The sequence below is a fragment of the Sus scrofa genome, chromosome 13 (assembly GCF_000003025.6).
Source record: "Sus scrofa isolate TJ Tabasco breed Duroc chromosome 13, Sscrofa11.1, whole genome shotgun sequence".
NCBI lineage: Eukaryota > Metazoa > Chordata > Mammalia > Artiodactyla > Suidae > Sus > Sus scrofa.
The window spans coordinates 131165165-131186758 of NC_010455.5; the positions used below are offsets into that span (position 1 = coordinate 131165165).

At 46.1% G+C, this 21594-nt stretch overlaps 1 long non-coding RNA gene across 3 annotated transcripts in view; it reads right to left on the minus strand.

Annotated features, from left to right (window-relative positions):
- Positions 6670-21594, minus strand: part of LOC110256390 — a 93911-nt gene continuing 78986 nt past the window's right edge. For 2 of the 3 annotated variants that reach the window (XR_002337828.1, XR_002337827.1), the window contains exon 4: positions 10716-13552. This is a non-coding gene — a long non-coding RNA (uncharacterized LOC110256390). Of the gene's footprint in view, positions 8023-10715; positions 13553-21594 lie in introns of those variants that run through there. The other variant, XR_002337829.1, reaches the window with a different exon arrangement.

Genomic DNA, 21594 nt, shown 5'->3' on the forward strand with positions numbered 1-21594 from the left:
CAATGGGAACTGCTGAGCCACGATGGGAACTCCAACTCTGTTCTTTTTAAGGTGAGTAATAATCCACTGTATACATGCACCACATCTTTATTCATTCCTCTGCTGATGGACATTTAGATTCCTTCCATGTCTTGGCTATTGTAAACAGTGCTGCTATGAACCAAACTGTACACTTTCAGTATGATGAGTATTAAGTATCAATGAATATTATTTCAAGAACCCCTCAATTAAGTTTAGTTTTCAAAAACAGACTTTTTTTTTTTTTATCTTTTATCTTTTTTAGGGCCACACCCATGGCATATGGAGGTTATCAGGCTATGGGTCAAATCAGAACTACACCACAGCCACAGCCACACCAGATCTGAGCCACATCTGTGACCTACACCACTGCTCATGGCAACGCTGGATCCTTAACCCACTGAGTGAGGCCAGGGATTGAACCTACACCCTCATAGATACTAGTCAGGTTCGTTACCACTGAGTCACAATGGGAACTCCCCAAAACAGACATATTTTTAAAATTTAGGAGTCATGGTCTCACTGAAGAGACAGCACTCGAAGAGAAAGATCTTCATTTGTCCATTTGTTTCAACTTCGCTAAGTCTAGCATTTGCCACGATCTGGCCCAACAAACTCACAATGGTACTGCTGTTACCACTCAGCATCCACACCAGCTGCTGGACGAGGGGTAAAGAGCTAAGTCTGATTTCCTAGGACTTGCACCAATTGCTTCTGAGCCACAAGTGGTGCCTTGAGATAGGACCAAGGAACTGGTCCCTGAGGCCTTAGAACCAAAAGGGGCCTGTGAGGGCTTCTGGTCCCACCTCCGTCCTGCGTGGGAATCCTCTCCACTTTGGAATAACTGTCATCTCCCCTCTGACAATATCTCCCCAGATGGAAATGCCCACTGTTGATGAATATAATGCAACTAGCTGCATTCCAACAGGAAGAAACCAGAGGGGGACAAGAGGCGGTGGCGAGGTCCCTCAAATCCACTAGGATCCCACACTTTCTTTGCAATGTGGTTCCTTAGGGCTCTTAAATTTGGGAGGAAACCAATATTCTTTCAATAGACAAACACATTTCCATTGGCCTGTGATGGGGGAAGAGATGGCAAGAAGAGGAGATAGATGGATTTGAAAAATGAGACTTGGAGTTCCCGCTGGCTCAGTGGAAATGAGCCCGACTAGTATCCGTGAGGATGCAGGTTCAATCCCTGGCCTTGATCAGTGGATTAAGGAGCTGTGGTACAGGTAGCAGCTGCAGCTTGGGTTCCAAACTGCTGTGACTGTGGCGGCAGCTGCAGGTCTGATTCGACCCCTATCCTGGGAACTTCCTATGCCACGGGTGCGGCCCTAAAAATAAAAATTAAAATTAAATCACTAAAAATAAATAAATAAATGAAAAATGAGAATTAAGTTGCCAATAAATTGTTCTTCTTCGTCTTTTTCTTCGACCACACCTGAGACATGGGGAAGTTCCCAGGCCAGGGATCCAACCTGCACCACAGCTGTAACCAGAGCCATAGGAGGGACAATGCCAGATCCTTAACCTGCTGAGCTACCAGGGAACTCCAACACATTCTTCATAGAAAAAAACCACTTTGCATTTCTGCTCCAATGGGCTATTTCTGTTTATTTGGAGCAGCTTCTATGTTAACTCCGAAGAACTTTGAGAATGTCTCGGAATGTTTCACTGTCTTGGCTTTTCCAATTCTGTGCATTTAGAATCAAGAGCCTGGGCCGGGCTTTCTCCTCCTCAGAAAGGCTCCAAGAACGCTGGGTCTGGGAAGAGAAAAAAAGCTCTGTACAGAAAGACCAGTGCTGTGTCATTTCTATTTCTCCTTGACACCTTTCCAAGCTTGGTGATTTCGGCTACTTCTCTGAAGGGAATAATCCTTTAAGCTCTCCATCCAATCTGTTCTCAGACAGGAGCTTAAACTCTCTCCCTTTCGAAGTTTATCAGACAGATCTACAGAGACTTTCCGGGAGGATGTTTACAAAGGACTTTTCGTGTTGCCAAGAGAAGAGAGAACGGAGGATTTCTGAAGGGCAGTTTGGGAGGCGGTGAGGGTAAAACATAAAAGGACCTTTCTTTCTCGTACTAACAGGTTGTCCTCAGGCCAGTGGGGGGCAAAACCGTTTGTGACAGGGGCAGAGGGTCTCCTCGTTGGAAAAGTTCCTCATAATCACTTGAGCCAGAAGAGTTGGCCTCTTAGGAGAGCCTTGTTCTCTCTTGCTGCAGAGCCGGAATCATTCCAGAGATTAAAGCTCATAGTTCTCGCCTCCCCACCCCACTCCTCTGCTTCTTCTGGAATCACTTTATTTCTCTAGGGGAATCTTCTTAAAAGGCCATCTCATGCTTGGTAACAGTAGCATACCTACATGATTGTGCAGCAGTAACCATGTAAGAATAAATGTATCCCCAACAGTAACCATGTAAGAATAAATGTATCCCCTTTGGGGAAGGGGAATTCTAGAACATTCTAACCACCATGTCGAATAACGCATGTGGTTCAGGCACAGCGCGGTTGGAGTATGGCTCAGTACTATCAGAATTATTTAGAATTGTGTATCTATGCAGGTATTCACAGCCCTGAAGGACTCCAACTGTAGAAATCTAAATGCATTAAGTTTGGTTTATTAAGTTTGGATTCAGGGAGCTCCCGTCATGGCTCACTGGTTAACGAACCCAACTAGTATCCGTGAGGACATGGGTTCAATCCCTGGCCTTGCTCAGCAGGTTAAGGATCCAGAACTGCCATGAGCTGTGGTGTAGTCGCATTCTCGGCTTGGATCCTGTGTTGCTATGGCTGTGGTGTAGGCTGGCAGCTGCAGCTTCGATTCAACCCCTAGGCTGGGAACCTCCATATGCTGTGGGTGCAGCCCTAAAAAGACAAAAAGTTTGGATTCATTATGTGGGAAATTTCCCCCCATATTCAAACATTTAATAATACAAAGTTAAGTTTGGAGAATACCTTCATTTAATATATTACTTTAGGTGCTTAAAAAAAAAAAATTTTGTAAAAACAAATACTTCTGTTAGCCAGTCTTTAAAAAGCAGTTTTTCTCTCTGATCAGGATGACTTCATTTTATCCCAGTAGAAGAGAAGTTTTCATCATCATAATCAAGCAGGAGAGAAATGATCCCCAGCGAGCTACACGGCAAGTTGTGTAATTGTCGTTCATTTTAATTAACAAGCTCTGTCCTTAGATGGGTAATCTCCATTTCTCTCATTTGAGTCCAGACTAAAACGAAATAGGTTCCTCCCTCCCCATTCAATGAACTATTCAAGTGTCTCCTGAAAAGAAAATGAATTTATCCCATTTGTCATAAAGCTGAGGTCTTTGATTATACGAAGAAAGATCTTGTTATGCACAGCACATCCTTGTGAGATGAAAGAGAAAGCCTAAAAGGCCTTCTATTTTTAAAAATTTTTTGTCTTTCTGTCTTTCTAGGGCTGCTCCCGCAGCATATGGAGGTCCCCAGGCTAGGGGTCGAATCAGAGCTGTAGCCGCCAGCCTGCACCAGAGCCACAGCAAAGTGGGATCTGAGCCGCGTCTGCAACCTACACCACAGCTCACGGCAACGCCGGATCCTTAACCCACTGAACAAGGCCAGGGATCGAACCTGCATCCTCATGGTTTCTAGTCAGATTCGTTTCCGCTGCGTCACGACAGGAACTCCCTAAAAGATCTTCTGAAGAGCATCCCCTGCAAAGCGAGTGGGTGGGAGGGCTGTGTGTTGGGAGAGAGGGGAGGAGGGTTGGCATTCAACAGGAAGTTTCCACATGGGCTCAATGGGCAAAGAAATCATAATACTAGGTACAGAGCTCTAGCCCTCAAATCATGTCACAGTAACTTGAAGAAAAGTTGGGAACCAAGTTTTATGTTTCATGGCACTGTTTTCTACAACAGCCTATGTGCGTGCGCGCGTGCACACACACACAAACACACACACACACTTTTTATTAGTCTTTATTTCTTGGGGCAGTTTTAAGTTCAGAGTACTTTTTTAAAAGAAGAAAAACCACGGGTCTCCACATTTTGCCAAGAAAGACCTCTAAGCACAAACACTGAGAATTAAGCCCCAAATCCAAGAACAAGCTTCATTTATCTAAGTTACTTCTACCCACCACTGGGTGGTAGTATGATTGAAACCTTCATTCCCAGGTAAACTGTCCTCAAATTTGCCCCACTCTCCTCAGGTCACTGATGTCACCCACTGGGAAGAATGCGTATGTGTGTATGTGTGTGTGTGTGTGTGTGTTTCTTTTGAATCAACAGAATGCTGTCCTGTCTGAATGGGATCTGCAGCCTTCATGACAGAGGGTTTTGTTCTGCCCTTTTCAATCAACCGTTTTCCATCCAGAGGACACAGAGGTGGCTTAGAAAGAGGTCATCACGGGGCATGTGGCCTACACTATGGTCCTGACACCAGAAGATATGCACAGTCAGCCCAAGGGAGCGCAACGAAAGTCTCTCCATTCAGTTTCAATCATGCACATGTGTCCATTCCACCGCACTGTTGAAAAATGAAAAAACCTTCCAGTCGCCTGGTGTCAAGGATCTTGAGCTTTCGTCAACGAGAACCCTTCTGAGCTACAGGTTTTGAAAGATGTTTGCCTATCCATGTGCTACTTTCATTAAAAATACAACTCAATTTCGTCCATTAAAGCGACTACCAACCATAGCTGCCTTTAATCCAGCACTTACTGGGGCCCAACCCCAGCAGCTCTCCGAGGGGGGTATGATTATGTCCTTGTTTTATAGGCGGGGACACTGAGGTTCGGAGAGATGGAGGTGCCCCATCACCATCATCTGGTTAGGAGGCGGATGAGCACAGCTTGACCCCAGCCCTGTTTGCTGTCCAAGCCTCAGTGATTCATCACAACTCTGTTTGGCCCAGAAGAGCCTCAGATTTGCATGAGGTCGTCTCCAGTGTAACCACACAGCCCAGAGCAAGGGAAGGGGGCATCTTTTTGAGGCCACCATCTGTATCCAGGCTAATGAGGAATTCCCGTCAAGCTCTTTGAGATATTTGAAAATGAGAGTTCCTGTCATGGCTTAGCAGTTAACAAACCTGACTGGCATCCATGAGGGTGCAGGTTCGATCCCTGGCCTCGTTCAGTGGGTTAATGATCCGGCGTTGCGGTGAGCTGTGGTGTAGGTCGAAGACTCCGCTTGGATCCCGCATTGCTGTGGCTGTGGCATAATCTAGTGGCTGCAGCTCCGATTTGATCCCTAGCCTGGAAATCTTCATATGCCACGGGTGCAGCCCTAAAAAGAGAGAAAGACAAAAATAAATTAAAAAGAAATATTTAAAAATTGCTCACAGGCCTCCTCCCATCTTCCCCGCCATGACCACCCTTCACTATGCTCGAAGTCTATGGGCTCAGAGGTAAGAGCATCACTTGCTAAGTCCCATCCCCTCACCCAAGAGACAGTTGGACTGTGGAGTGGAAATCGGTGCCCAGACATGGAAAGTGTGCCTCCTCACCCCCCTCCACTGTTGGAGACCCCTGAGAAAGGAGAAAGGGTATGTGGGCTTAGGCAAGACCTTACTCTTGATTTTCCTTATCTTTTTTCCTCTGTAAAATTACTTCCCCCGAGAAGCTATTCCTCACTGCCCAAGAAGCAAAGTCTTCAGCCTTGACTAACAAGTATCAGCGAATGCCATTGTTTTGTTTTGTTTAGAATTCCATCAGTGGTAGGATGTTACAAGCGTGTGATCTGGTGTCTCTAAGTTTTCGGAGATCCCACATGCTGACTGTGGCTGGCCATTTTGAAACAATCTGGGCCCTAAACCGACAGGCCAAGACATACAAAGAGAGAGCCGGGCCATCAATCATTCGCAGACATCCCAAAGCTGCTTTCTCACACAGCAGCGGTGGGGTGGGGGTGGGGCAGAAGAATGGGAGCATTTAAATAGACCTTACTGGGACTTAAAAAAATGAATTAGTATCATTAGATCTTTGAGCCAAGCCAAGTCGACATTGAAAGTGATATTTGTGGAAGACCGCGAACCCAGCTTCTCTGACGTGAAACGCCCCTGGGGCTCCCATTTCTGTTGACTGTTGGCCTGGCGGGGGCAGGGGGGTAGGGGGTGGGGGGCCTGGCCTGAGCCTATTCATCTTCTTGTTCCCACAGGGCCTCATCTACAACTGGACACACTGGAGCACTAGGAAATGTGGGCTGTATGACTAAAAAGAGAGCCCGGAACCTCCTGAGTTGGCACTGGAAGGAGACTGGCTAGGGGGCAGAGTGGGGGTCTGGGGAAGGCAGTGCCAAGGAACTTCATTCCATATCCAGGGCTCGCCCTCTCCTTGGAGTGGCCTTAAGCCTACCAATCCCACCTCCATGATGGTCTCAGGGAAGGGCTGAACTTCCTTTAACCTGTAGCCCCAATCGTCTTTCCAGGTGAGGTCTGGAGCCTGCTGAGGGGTCGTGGGAGCATTAAAAAAAACCAAAAAAAAAAAAAAAAAAAAACCCAAAAAACACCTCACCAAGCAAATAGAAAACCACAAGAGGAGTTCCTGCTGTGGCTCAGAAGGTTAGGAAGCAGACTAGTATCCATGAGGATACAGGTTCAATCCAGGGCCTTGCTCAATGGGTTAAGCATCTGGTGTTGCCCTGAGCTGTGCTGTGGGTCACAGACGCAGCTCCGATTTGAGCCCTAACCTGGGAACTTCCATGTGCAGCAGGTGTGGCCCTAAGAAAGAAAGAATCAGAAAACCACAGGAGGGAGGTGACTGAGAATCTGGCTTTAAAACATGGCTTTACATATCAACACCTTGTGGGGCCCTGTGAGCCCTCTCCCCTGCCTCTGTGTGGCAGGGAACGTATTTCAGACATATATCCCATCAGGGCTACCCTAAGCCTCCAAAATTCTCCATGTCTGCTGCCCAAAGACATTCCATGTAAGTGATTCAGAAATTCCAGAAGCGTTACCGTCAAATCCGTATTTTTATAATATACCTAGAAATATTTTTTTAAATGCAAACAAGAAATCACATGCACTTTCCATGGAATTATACTATGTTAACGCATCAGAGACCACTAACAGAAATCTGTAACTCTTTTAGGACCCACCTTAGAATAAAAGTTTCTACCTCTACGTACTTGAGAAATGTCACTTGACGGCAACGCCACTCTCCGAGAAAAGTTCCTTTTTGCAACCCAGAAATGATATAACAAAATAAATTACAGAGATTTATCTGATGCAGAGGCTGATGAGACAGCCACTAGCACCCTTATTCTCCGGTTTCAAAATTATATGTTTGTCAAGACGGACAGCCTCTTGTCGAGTTGATAACTAACGTCATACACTGGAACATGGAAAATAAGTTTATGCCTGCTAAACACCACTTTTATTAGTTTTATAAACTAGGTTCCACTTTAGATTTTTTTTTTTAATTTATTTCTGTGTTTCAACAAGTTTGAGAGCCTCTTTCGAGAGCATTAAAGGAGGTTAAGCCTTCTCACCTGTTCTCGGGGATCCTGAGAGCCACCTACCCCCAGACTTGTCCCAATGCTTGGAGGAACAAACAGCCAATCTCAGATCTCAAGCAAACTGCCAGATCTCAAGGCAAGTTAACCAGGAGCACTTGGGAGGGGGAGAGGGCTGTGGCTCATAAACAAAGCCCTTTGTGATTCCCTGCTTCTCTCCCTTATGGGGTTTTTCTTGGGTCTGAGGAACCACTTTCCTCTGACCCCTAGGGACTGGCTCACCATAGCAAACTGAGGGAACAGCATCAGAAAGGCTTTAAGGGATGATTTTCTTACATACAACAGCCCAGCGAATGCTAAGATTATGACAAGCTCCGTGTACCTCCCTGCCAGAGGGTCCCTGGGAGTGACCGGGACCAACCTGTCATTTGTCCTTTAGGGATGAGGAAACAGAGGGCCAGGGAGGGACGCGACTTACCCAGGGTCACACCACGCAGGCTCCCTCTTCCCACGATGCCGTGTGTCCTTCCTTGCTGTGATGATCAGCTCCGAGGGGAAAGGGTTAACCTTCATTCTGAAAGATGTTAGTCGTGATTTATACTTTTAAATGTGGCTAATGGTGGAAATAAAATGATAATGAGAAAGCAACACGGGCTTTCAAAGTAACTGTTCACCAAAGCGAACATTAAGCCTGATTTGATGACCCCCATTAGAGATTTCAGCTGAACATTACAGGGATGTTTCTTGGGAATTTGTCTGATGGAGATGGCAGGGTCAGCTGCTAGGGATAAAGAACGGTCACTGAACTATCCAACTAGACACATTTTTATCAATTACAGATACCGGAGAATTGGAAATGCTACACGTAAATCAAACGATTTCTACAATGAAGCAGCCATTTTTTAAAATTCTTTTTTATAACGCAAGCCTTTGTACCTTTATTGGCCTGTTGCATAAGGAAAAAGATGTTTGGGGAAGGTAGGTTTTACTTATTAGCTGTGTCAGATGTTGGGTTTTATAAAATGAGAGACGCCAATATGAAGTGCTTGAGGTCTGGAAGGTGACTTCGAGATCATCTGGTCCAGCTCCTTCATTTTCCGAAGGAGGTGGCTAGGGTCCAGAGAGGGGAAGGCACTCTCCCAAGGTCACACAGTGATCAACATCAGAGCCAGAGCTACCAAAAAACGCCTCCAGATCCAGGCCAAGGTGTTATTTGATGAACAGCCAGCAGAGCTCCCAGTACTGTGAATTGGAGAAACAAGATAACAGTACTGCATCTACAAAGGAACAGAGGCTACTTTCTTTATAAATCACTTTTTCCCTTTTAAAAATTAAATACTTTTGCTTACACAATGTTTAAAAAATTAAAAATAGTATAGAGTAAGACACTTGTAATCAAACAAGGAAGGAAGGGGGTGGGGAGGGGAGGAAAGGAGAGAAGGAGGGAGGAAAGAAAAAGGAAGAAAAGAAAGAACGCAGAAATAAGTATGTGCATATGCACTTGGAATACATATTTTGCGGGAAATCAGACCTCAAATAAGATGGTCACTAAAACTGATTTAGATCTGAGTTTCCTGGTAATAAAGTTTTCACTTGCTTCCTTATTTCCCAAAAGAAGCTTCGGTAGAGGTGGAACTAGAAATGCTCCCTTTCTCTCCTCTAGTCCCATCACATCCCCCTGCACACCAGCCTGAGAGCCACGGAGCAGAACTGCAGCACCTTGGAGCTGCAGGTTCCTTAGACACCACCAAGGCCATCCCTCCAGCTGCCAGAGGGACAAGTGGAAGCCCAGGGAGACAGGGAGTTTGCCACAGTGACACTGGAGTCCAAGAAAAATCATGTCTGAGTTTTAGGGTCAATGATTTTTTTTTTTTTTTTGGACATTTTAAACTTGTTTTTACAAATATCCCCAGGCGCATCCCAGATCCCCTTTAGCCATCTCCCCAAGAACTTAAGTTTGACGGTCACGGAAATTTTTACTATGGTGTTTTAGTTATAATATCCTTTCATGCGGTTCCATGGAACCACAGCTGATTTCTGTAAGACAAGAGGACAGAGAGGAAACTGGGCCATGAAGAGTCAGACTCTGGCCAAGTCACACAGTCAGGCAGTGCTGGTGGCGGATCAGCTCCTGGCTGCAACCCAGGTTCCTGAAGACAAGTCCACACTTCCCTCTTCACACTGTGGCCTCTGTGAAAAACCAGCAGACGGTGACAGAGGAACCAATGCATTCCATGGCTCTTAGACAGAGCCTCAGTTCGGACACTGTGACAGCTAACTGGGGTACCATCCCTACGGTCCAAGTACCATCTCTTATAGGAACATTAAACATCTAATACAAGAGGATTTAAGTGAAATGGTTGTTTTAAAGGGGGGAGTTCCCGTCGTGGCTCAGTGGTTAACGAATCTGACCAGGAACCATGAGGTTGCAGGTTCGATCCCTGGCCTCGCTCGGTGGGTTAAGGATCCGGCATTGCCGTGAGCTGTGGTGTAGGTCGCAGACGCGGCTCGGATCTGGCGTGGCTGTGGCTGTGATGTAGGCCGGCGGCTACTGCTCCGATTAGACCCCTAGCCTGGGAACCTCCATATGCCGCAGGAGCAGCCCTAGAAAAGGCAAAAAGACAAAAAAATTAAAAAAATTTTTTAAAAGGGATATGGTATTTTTTCAAGGTAAAGCATTCAAGGGCTTTGTTTCAATTTTGAAGTTTTGCAGTACTCTCTGTGTACCTCAACAGATGATTGCAAACCTCATGGTCACCCAGGGGCTTCTGGGCATTGGGTTAATACTGTTGTGGGTTTTTTGTTCATTTGCTTGTTTGCTTTTTTAGGGCCGCACCCACAGCATATGGAAGTTCCCAGACTAGGGGTCGAACTGGAGCTGCAGCTGCCAGTCTATACCACAGTCACAGTAACGTGGGATCCGAGCTTCATCTGCGAGCTATACCACAGCTCACAGCAATGCTGGATCACCCAACCCACTGAGTGAGCGAGGTTAGGGATCGAACCCACATCCTTATGGATACTAGTCGGGTTTCCACTGCACCACAACAGGAACTCCAGGTTAACACTGTTCCTGATTCAAGGGAATTGAGAGCAACTTCAAAATAAGATTCACAGGGTCTTAATGAGGCAAGAACAAAGGAAGGCAAAGCAATTGTCAAGCATGGGGAAAAAAAAAAAACCCAAAGATGGAGTTCCCACTGTGGTGCGATGGGTTAAGGATCTGGCGTTGCTGCAGCTGCGGCTTGGATTCAATCCTGGCCTAAGAACTTTCATAACTTTCATATGCCATGGATGTGGCAGGAAAAAAAACAACAACAAAGATTACCTCTATCATCAGGATCTGACCTCTGGACCTGAGCCTTAAGGTTTAAATAATAGTAATAATAGTAGTAGGAATAAGATCTTGACATCTTGATTCAATTGAAGTTTGAAAAGCCAGTGTTCAGACTCACTGTCACAGACCCAAGGACAGTGGAGGCAGAGAAGGCCCAGCTGGGGCGTCGCCCCCTCCCCCGAAACCCCTGTTTGAATTTGCAATGCCGGCGGTTAGAAGAAGTGTCTCCATCTTGTAAACACAGCAAATTTGATCTGGAAGTCATTGAGAAAACATAAACACGGAGCCTCATGCGGTCATGTTTACACTGTTCCAGCCCTGGTGAAAGATGAGCCCTGTTATGGAAGCATTGGTTTTTTTCAAAAGCTCGTTTCTTTTTAAAAGGAAAATCCTGAGTACACATCACCATGAAGCCCAAAGACCTGACAGGGCGACCACAAGGGCGCGAACAATGTGGCTTAAGCAGATAACAGACGTGATGTCACATGTATGTGTGTCTCTCAAAATGGTAGAAATGGCAGACTCTGGTTTTCTGAAAAGTTATTTATTTTTGAAGTGGAAATTGACAGTCCCGGAGCAGCTTCTAAACGACATCTTGAGTTAAGAAGATAGTTTCATGACTATTTCATCTTTCCCCAGTCCATTCTAAATTTGCAGCAATGTGGACCAGGACTTTAGCCCAGTTCCCTTCAATTTAACCAATAAATAAAACAGAAGCACAGATGGAGAAAGTGACTTAAGGTTACAGAGCTTGTTGGTGCCAGAAGCAAAAATAGGACAGCGATTTCCTGATGTCTACAGGTTCTTTCAGGATATGTCTCTTTCAAGTGTTGCTATTTACGTAACATTTCGGTCCAAGGGCATTTATTAGATATTGTGTTCTCCATGGAGCTGGTAATGGGTTTTATTCCACAAACATGGGCATGAGAGAAATGTCACATGATCTTTCCAAAAACAAATGAATTTGGATTAGGAGTATCTAGGCTACTAGGTTGGTGGAGAAATTTACCCCATCAGTCATGAGCCAATAGGGCCCATCCTGGAAATGGCTATGGGACACCCACCTGGGGGCCATGGAAGGGCCCAAGGTTTGGAAGTGGAGCCGCTGTAAGGGTCTCTGGCTATGGATGTCTTCACAGTGCAAGGTCCCAATAGGCCAGCTGCTCACCTGCTCCTGGGCTGTGGCCTATGCAGAAGATGTGGGTCCCTGGGCCCATCAAGGCTTTGCCTCTACCCTGGAACCGTGGGACAGAAGGGAACAAGAGCCTGGAAGCCCAAACTGCTTCTCTTTTAGGTCTGGGAGAACCTCTTCAGTCCGCTCTCCCCTTCCCTCCCCTTCTGCTCCCCAGCCTCCCCCATTGCCTCCCTCTCCTATTAGCACAAGCTTCTCTAAAGCCAGGCCAGAAGGGGAGAGAGAAGGAGCTTGAAGAACTCCTGCTTTGAATCCCACAGTCCAAAGACCCCTGAAAAAAGGACACCCAAAGGCCTAATTATCTTACCTGTAATGAGAGAGGGAAAAATACAGTAAGAACAAATTCCAAAGAGATATCTCAGGAAATTATCCTGCCATTAGTATATGTTATCTTCACCGCACAGAATTCCAACCCTTTTGTGATGAAAGCAGTAATGCATTTGTAAGACACCTGATGGTCTACAAGGCACTTCCCACTCACCAGTTTGTTACATCCTCAAACACTGCAAGGTGGGTCTTTGTCACCCCATTTTCCAGATGAGGAGACCAAGGTTCAATGAAATGATGAGATATTTGTGGTTCTTTTATCCTGGTCCTAGAAGAGGGTGGCAAGCCATGTATGTCAAATGTCCTTTGAACCTGGCCAAATTCTCAGTAAACCCACACTGGTCAATACCACTCCATGATATATTTCCTCCTTCATTCCCCAATAGCCGATACACTTGGGTGAAACACCAAATGTGACTCTCCACATTCTTCTGGGGTGAGCTCCATTGTTTTTGTTCACTCAGCTTCAAGGTTAAAAAAAAAAAGGACCAAAGATCATAAACAATCTCTCTATTTTTTTTTCCTCCTTGGCATGTGAAGGTTTTGAAAAGAAATCCAGTGACTGATGAAAATAATTGTTTAAATTCCCTAGGGCTATTTGGTTGAGGTCTCTGTGCCCTGGTACCAAGACTCCTGAGACTGTGTCCTAATCCTTGTTTCCACAAGCCCAGCGTGATTTGCACCTTTCAATGGGGCAGTGACACTGGCAGGTTTTCTTCCTGGAGAGATAGCCTGCAAATCTATTAGAGCTTCTTCAGTCACTGATATGTTCTGAATGTTTGTGTTTCCCAAAGTTCAAGTTGAATCCTTAACCCTCAAGGTGAAGGTATGAGGAGGTGGGGTCTGTGGGAGGTGATTAGGTCATGAGGGTGCAGCCCCTGTGAGTGGGATTAGTGCCCTGACAAACTGGACCTGGGCGAGGTTCCTCACCCCTTCCTCCACGTGAGGACACAGACAGAAGACAGCCATCTGTGATCCAGGTAGCAAGCCCTTACCAGACACCAAATCTGCTGTTGCCTTGACCCAGAACTTCCAGCCTCCAGAACTTTGAGAAATAAACTGCTGTTGTTTATAAGCTTTCCAGTCTGTAGTATTCTGTTATAGCAGCCAGACCAAACTGAGGCAGTCATTCATAGCATCCAGTCCTCCAGCAAACATTTACCTGCCAGTCTTGATGTGCCAGGCATTGTAAGCATGCAGTCAGAGCCACAAACGAAACCAAGTTCCTACCCGCATGGAGCTCCTGTTCTGGAGGAAGGAGGGCATGGCAGACAGTCAATAGAAATAAATACATAAACTACCATATGATCCAGGAATCCCACTCCTGGGCATCTATCCAGAGAAAACCATAATTCAAAAAGATACATGCACCCCAATGTTCACTGCAGCACTATTTACAATTGCCCAGACGTGGAAGCAACCTAAATGCCCACTGACAGAGGAATGGACAAAGAAGTTGTGGTACATGTATACAAAGGAATACTACTCGGCCATGAAACGAATGAAACAATGCCATGGGCAGCAACATGGATGGACCTAGAAATGATCATACTAAATGAAGTTAGACAGTAAAAGACCAAATCATACGGTATCACTCATACGTGGAATCTGAAAAAAAAGGACACAGACGAAGTTAGCTGCAGAACTGAAACAGACTCCCAGACTTCAAAACAAAATTCTGGTTGCCAAAGGGGACAGGTGGTGGGAGAAGGGATGGACTGGGTCTTGGGATCGGCACATGTACACCATAGTATATAGAATGATTGGCCAGTGGGGACCACTGTACAGCACAGAACTCTACCCAGTATTCTGTGATCATCTATGTGTGAAAAGAATGTGTATATATGCATAACTGAATCACTTTTTTGCATAGCAGAATTATCACGACCTTGTAAATCAACTGTATTTCAGTAAAAAAGGAAAATAAATAAATAAATAAATACCCAGGTGACAACAGAGGCATGAAGATAATTCTGCAGTAAGGTTAGGGGGATCTTTTTCTGGAGAATAATGTCTCTGGAGGGGCCTGGGGACACTTCCTGCAGGGTGTCAGACCTTATCTCCAATTGCTGGGCCTATGAGCAGGCAAGGAGTGTGAAATATTGGCACAGACATGTCCTGGGAGCCGTAGAGGGCCGTTCCCACCCACAAAACTGCCTGGATATGGAGGCCATCCATTCCGGGTGTGGGGGTGCAGCTTCAGGTTGAAGGTCACAGCCGTTTCCCCATCCGCCATATGCCCTCAGCGGGGCCTTCACCACCTTGCTTTACTTCTCCAGACCCAAGGGTCCTCATTTTTAAAATGGGACAAGGAGTTCCTGTCGTGGCTGAGTGGTTAACGAATCCAACTAGCATCCATGAGGACGTGGGTTCGATCCCTGGCCTCTCTCGGTGGGTTAAGGATCCAGCGTTGCTGTGAGCTATGGTGTAGTCGCAGACGCAGCTTGGATCTGGTGTTGCTGTGGCTCTTGCATAGGCCAGCAGTTGTAGCTCTAATTGGACCCCTAGCCTGGGAGCCTCCATATGCCGCGGGTGTGGCCCTAAAAAGACAAAAGACAAAAAAATAAATAAATAAAAATAAAATAAATTGGGATTAGCAGGTTGAAAGGCCTCTCTTCCATTCATCATTTTTCACTAACACTGCATTCTCTGAGATTTTTATTCCACTTTCTGCCATTTTATTTCTGTCATTCATTTAGTTCTAACTAGTTAATTCCAAAAATGACCCAATGAATGGCCAGTAGGCCCGGTCCAAGATCTGCCTCAGGAAAGGATGGGATATTACTTCTCCAGCAGAGGACGAAACTGGCCATCTAGAAATCAGAGCCTTTTGCACAGACTTTATCTGGGAGGGACAGTGTAAGAAAACAGCCAAGAGGAAGTTCCCGTCGTGGCAAAGTGGTAACGAATCCAACTAGGAATCATGAGGTCCGGGGGCTCGATCCCTGCCCTCACTCAGTGGGTTAGGGATCCGGCGTTGCCATGAGCTGTGGTGTAGGTCAACGATGTGGCTCAGATCTGGTTTGGCTGTGGCTCTGGCGTAGGACAGCAGCTATAGCTCCAATTAGACCCCTAGCCTGGGAACCTCTATATGCCACAGGTGCGGCCCTAAAAAAAAAAAAAAAAAAAAAAAAAAAAAAATAGCCAAGAGAATTTTGAAAAAGAGCAATAGAGAGAAGTTTATCTCACCAAACATCACAGCATCCTTAGGACATTTTCAACCATCTTCCCGTATTGGTCCAGGAATGGGTAGAGACCCATGTGGTCAAGTATGGCCATGACAGTGGGCACACGGCTAATGACCGAGTCCCTCAGTGTGCCCTGCCCACCCAGCTACCCTGTCCCCTCACTTGGGACCCCCAGGACTCTATGTCAGTACTGCAGGCTGATGGTTAGCATCTGCATTGATTGGCAGATAGTATTTAATATCTCTCCCCACCCCAGCACGCCCAAACTCTACTGGTGATGGTTTGTCCTTTGGAAAGTATAATTTGGCATTTTCTGTCAAAACAAACATATGAGGACCCTTCAGCCCAGCAATTCCACTTTCAGTTACTATTTCTACAGTATAGCTCACATTATGAAACACTACAGAGATGTTTATTGCAGCCCTACTTAGAATAACAAACAGCAAATAAAACCACTACAGAAATCATCCCAAAGCCCAACATGAGAAGCCTGGTTAAGTAGTAGTCCATCCAGGGAATAGTGGGCAGCTGTTTCAGTGAGGACCCCCACAAATAGCCCTAAACTGTGCAGCAGTCTGTTGGCTTATTTAGTGGAAAAGTCCACACATGGGGAGGGTTTCAGATTGTTTTTCTGTTATTCTCTTAGCTCCCTCTCCTCCGTGTGTCACCTTCATCATCAGCTGGCTTCTCTCAGAGCCAAAGAAACCTGATAACCTTCTTGGACTTGACATCTGCACACAGCACAGCTCGGCGAGCAGGACAGAGGGGTCGGCTCTTCCTGTAGCCATCCAGAAACATGGGAGTGAGCCTGAGCTCTCTGCTAAGATGAACACCCACTAGGGCTCCCCCCTAGAACTAGGGATGAGGCCAACCCCACCCAAATGCCAAAGTTGCTCCCCAACAGGGAAGAGGCAGAGTGGATGGGAGAGGGACAACCACAGTACCTAACATGGCAGCCACGACAAAGATACACCTCTGTTTGTACTGACACTGGAAGCTCTTAATAATACACCACTAGGTGAGAAGATCAAGGTGAAAGCTTGCAGGGTATGATCTCACTTAAGTAAAAATATTACTAATCCATAATATTAACAAATGTACTGATATATGCATGTAAAGTCTGGAAGGATATTACCAAACCATTGACAGAGTTGTCATCCGGGAGTGGAGTGAGGAAGGTAAGACTGTGGTTAGTGTAGAGGAGAGGGAAGGGTGGGGCTTTGGGGTTTAACTTTATATTTTGATCAAACTTCCAAAATTTTAAAAATAATCATATATTGTATAGCTTTGAAATTAAACGAAAAGCAGTATTACTTGGGGAGGCCATGGCTGTCTTTTCCTTCAAGTTTCAACTCTAGCGTCCCTCTAGGATGTGACCTAGCCCGACTCTCTAACGTTTGCTCCAGGACTGCCATGTGCGGGCATGCAGGTTGTGCACTGCACAACTCCAGGGGGAAGCATCCACACAGTGAAGGGGGTGCTCACCCTCTCCAGAAACTCTTCTCCACCACCGACTTCATGCCCTCACATGCTCGATGTTCACCGTTTCTGAGCTATGTAATGTCCTCTGGTCCCCTTTACATATACTGGTCCTTCTCTTAGGAAAGTATCTCCTCAGCTTCTCCATCCACAAACTCTTACTCTTTCAAGACCCAATTCAAATATCTCTCTTCTTCAAAGGTCTGCCTGACATCCCAGCAGAATTTATTTTGTCCCCACCACTATGACTTTTCCTACTGTAATGGATTGTAAATGTTCCCACTGAACTTGGGAAACAAAAACTTAATGTTATATTCATTTGGTTTCCTCAGAATTTGTTGCATGTTACATGAACAATGGGCTGAGGGAAGAAACACCAGCGGCAACCCTAGAACCTTGGTTTTGGGGTTGATTGTCCAACGGGCTTTCACGATTAAATTGATGTTTCTCAAACTGCTCGGCACAACTATCTTAAAGGTTAATCTGAGAATCTTGCATTACAATTAAGAGTTTCTTTCCCTAGTCTCCTTGGAGGTTTTAAGATGCTAATAATCATTTTGAATTACCCAGAAGGGGAAACAGGAAACCAGTGCCAAACTAACCTGATCACTGACCTACTTCTTCACAAAGACCTATTCTCTCACCATCTATTGTTATACTTTCTCTCTACCTGGGTTCCCGCTCCCTAAACAAACAAGAGGGAAGCAATGGTTTCATACATTAGGAAAATTAAAGAAGGAAGGAAGGTGGAGACAAAACATCAGAGGACTTGCGATGTCCAGCAAAGGATGGGTTCTGTTGGGTTGGCAGTAGGGATGTCAGGGAACTTTGACCGAAACCACCCACGGTGGCAAGGCACCCAAGCCCTGCGTGAGCAGTCTCACAATAGGAGGCCCGGATCAGGAACATCGTGCTGCCCAGAAAACTAACCCGGAGAGGGTGGGAGGGACCCAAAAAAGAGGAGGAGACGACCAACCTCCCAGAATCCTTGGTGCCGGAATTCGTCTTGGCTGAGAGATGTGAGCGCCACCAGGAAGTGAGGCAGAATATTAACTCAGGTAGTCAGTATAGGAGCATGGGCTTCGTTAGATGCATTACTTGATAGGGCCCTTGATTGACATTTGTGGCTAAAGGGCTCCAGGAAGTAACATCTCTGGAGGACTTGTTTACTATAGAGAGTGTACCTACGCCCAGATGGACAGGAATCACTAACCCCCTGTGACTCAGTTGACGGGAAAGAAATGGACAAAGAAACTATGAGACTTAAGGGACATTCCAACCCCTAAAACCCTATTGGACAAGGACTGATATGGACAATTGAACAAGGCCAATGGGAGAAAACCACATTTTTCTGGACCCCACGTTGCTACTCCCACCCCAAATTTAAGGAATAAAAACCCCTATAGGACAATAGAGAAGGGGGCTCTTCTTCCCCCCTACCAGCAACCCTGGGAGCAATTTGCTTGCCTTTAATAAAAACTTTGCTTGCTTGCTGCCTGTGTGTTCACGGAGTTCATTCTTCGACTGCTGTGAACAAGAACCCAGATTCCGGTGTCATCTTTGTGGCATCATCTTGACCCTGGGTAAAGCCAAATATGGGCCAAACCAGATGACAGGCCAGGCACAACCCAGAAACAAACTCCATTATCATAAAACCTGAGGCTATGAGCCATGTGGTAGATGGGTTCTCTTGGTTCCCTTACCCTACTGCTCACTGCCCTGGGCACCTCTGCCCAGTAAAGTCTTCTGCTCAAACAATTCGTTTCCAAGTGTTAGACGAGCCCACTCTCAGGTCCCCTTCCTGCAACAGAGAGACACTGGAAGATGTCAAGTTGAGGCTTTGTGTTTTAGAATGTCACCCTGACATCACTGGAGAAAAAAAAAGATTGCTAAGGAGCAAGGGTGGATGAAGCAGGAAGACAACTTAGGAGGCACTGCTGTGTCCTAGCAAGAAACAATGGTGGCCCCCTATGGGGTGGTGACAACAGAATTGAGAGAGAGACAGAGAGACAGAGACAGACAGACCTTCAGAGAAAGCTGTAAGGAGGAATTAGCTGGATTTAGGACTTGGTCACCAACTGAACTGCACTGGAGAGTTGAGAGGAGTTTGGGTGAAACTGAGATCAATGTGCAAAATTGAAGGAGTCAAAAAAAAAAAAAACCCCTCAGTAATCAAGATAAATCCTAATTGCATGTCATATTTTTAAAATAAAAATTAATACAAAACATTCATGATGTATAAAATGTGAACATTTTCATTAAAAACAGGGTATATTACTGAGTTTTGCCTTTTTTCTTAGTGTGCACCGCACTGAAGGTGAGAGGACTCCCAGGTTACAAAATTGCGCTGCTTAAGGAAAAAAAAAAAAAGGAGAGAAGGAACTGGTTTGGGTTAGAAATTGGTGGATGTTATTTTGGCTGTTACAGGAGGTATATTCAGGCTTCTCAAGCTGCAGCTCAGATCCCTCCTGTGTAGGAACAAAAAGCAGTCTCTGAGATTGTGCAGCAGGAGAAGGAGAAGAGAACTGGGGCTCAGTATGGAGACCATCAAAATCACTCTCTTCTCAAAATGAACTGTAACCTTTACTTTGCTTCCCACATCACACAGCATGTGGCTGCACAGGATGGCGTTGCCTGGCAGAGACCATGCTCAGCAGTTCAAACTGGGCAACACTCCATCCCAGACCTCTACGCAGGTGCCCCAACCAGGGCTGTGAGCATCACAATGACACCCTTGTATTTGTTCATTCACCAATTTCTGCTTTTCCTTTTCTTCCCCCTCCTTCCCTCCCCTGCCCCTCCTCCTTCCGTGAGCCAGCTCTAGAGTAGGAGGTGAGGGAGTTCTCTTGTGGCACAGCGGGTTAAGGATCTGGCGTCGTCACTGCAGCTGCTTGGGTTGCCGCTCTGGCACAAGTTCCATTCCTGGCCCAGGAACGTACACATGCAGCAGGCATGGCCAAAAAAAGAAAAAAATTAAGGTAGGAGGTGAAGAAGAGGAGGAGGAATGCAGAAAGGAAGATGACAACAGTGGAGAATGAAGGGAAGAAACAGACTGGCTGAGAGGAAGAAAGGAGAGAAAAGGAAAAGAAGGAGGAAACCAAGAGAAAGCGAGGAAGTAAAGGAAAGATGCTAAGTAAGCTCACTGGTTTGCTAAATTATAAATAAACTATTTCCAGGAGTTCCCACTGTGGCTCAGTGGAAACGAATCCGATTAGTATCCATGAAGACATGAGTTCAATCCCTGGCCTCACTCAGTGGGTTAAAGATCCAGCGTTACCATGCGTTGTGGTGCAGGTGGCAGACGCAGCTCAAGACCTGGCGTTGCTGTGGCTGTGGCGTAGGCTGGCAGCTGCAGCTCTGATTAGACCCCTAGCCTGGGAACCTCCATATGCCGCAGGTGCAGCCCTAAAAAGCAAAATAAATAAATAAATAAATAATTTCCTGTGCATGTTACAGTTGAAAACTGCACCCCCACCCCTACAGACAGCAGAGACAAACTGAAGAGTGATGACAGATTAATTAAAACTTTTTTTTTCTTTTTTAGTAACAAAAGAAGGCACAAATCCAGGGCACATACCTGCCCTCAAGTGGTGCTTCCAACAAGCATCCTAACTAGAGGGGACAGGGAGGAGGCGGCTCCTGGGCACAGAATTAGTGCCTGTGTGTACTCAGCCTCCCAACTCCACAGCTCAGCTATGTAGATGCTCACAAAGTTCCAGTGAATACAACTCTTCTGAGAGAAATACCTGCTTTCTCTTCAGTGAAAGAGAGAGGGAGAGGAGTTCCCTGGTAACCTAGTGGTAAAGGATTTGGCGGTGTCACCACTGGGGCTCGGGTTGATCCCTGACCAGGGAACTTTTTGGCATGGCCAAAAAAAAAAGAGAGAGAGAGAGGGAGAGAGGAAGAAAGGAAGAGAGGGAGGGAGGGAGGAAGAAGGAAAGAAAGAGTTCACCAGTAATGATATCATTGCTACTGTGAATCACAAAGATAGCTCTAATGACCAGTCTTGGACAAACATTCCAGACAAGAGAAGTGACTAGAGGATGCTGAGCCAGATGGAGTGAGTTGGGCAAGGAGCTCAGTGCTTCCACGTGAGGTTTTGGTGACATGAATGTGGTTGCCAGAAGAGGCCACTTCCCTGTAAACCAAGCATGCGGGCACTCCCTGTCCCCTGGGGCCACTCCTCAGCCCTGGAGTCAGAATCGCACACACATACAACTGCTGGCGAAATGTCCCAGTCTTTGTGGACCAACAAAGAGAACGTTTCAGGGGATTCTCTGACCTTGGAAATGGTCTTGGACTCAGTCAGGAGACCCCTGCCATGAACTTATCAGATGACCTTGGACAGATCACGACCTCTTTCTGGAATTCAGTTTTCACATCTATACATTGAGGATGACGGGGTGGGAGCAGGTTTATACCTCCTGTGGGTCCCAGATGTATAGCCTCCAAGAAGCTGTATCAGATTCTCCAAGGGTAGGACGAGGGGCAGGGGCATTTCAACACAGCTTCCGGGTCAACCCCCCCAAGTCTGGTTCCATGGGGCCCAGAAGCCTCCAAGCTGGTGCTGACAACCAGCCATGGTGGGGAATGGCTGGACTTAAACGACCTCTGAGTCCTTGT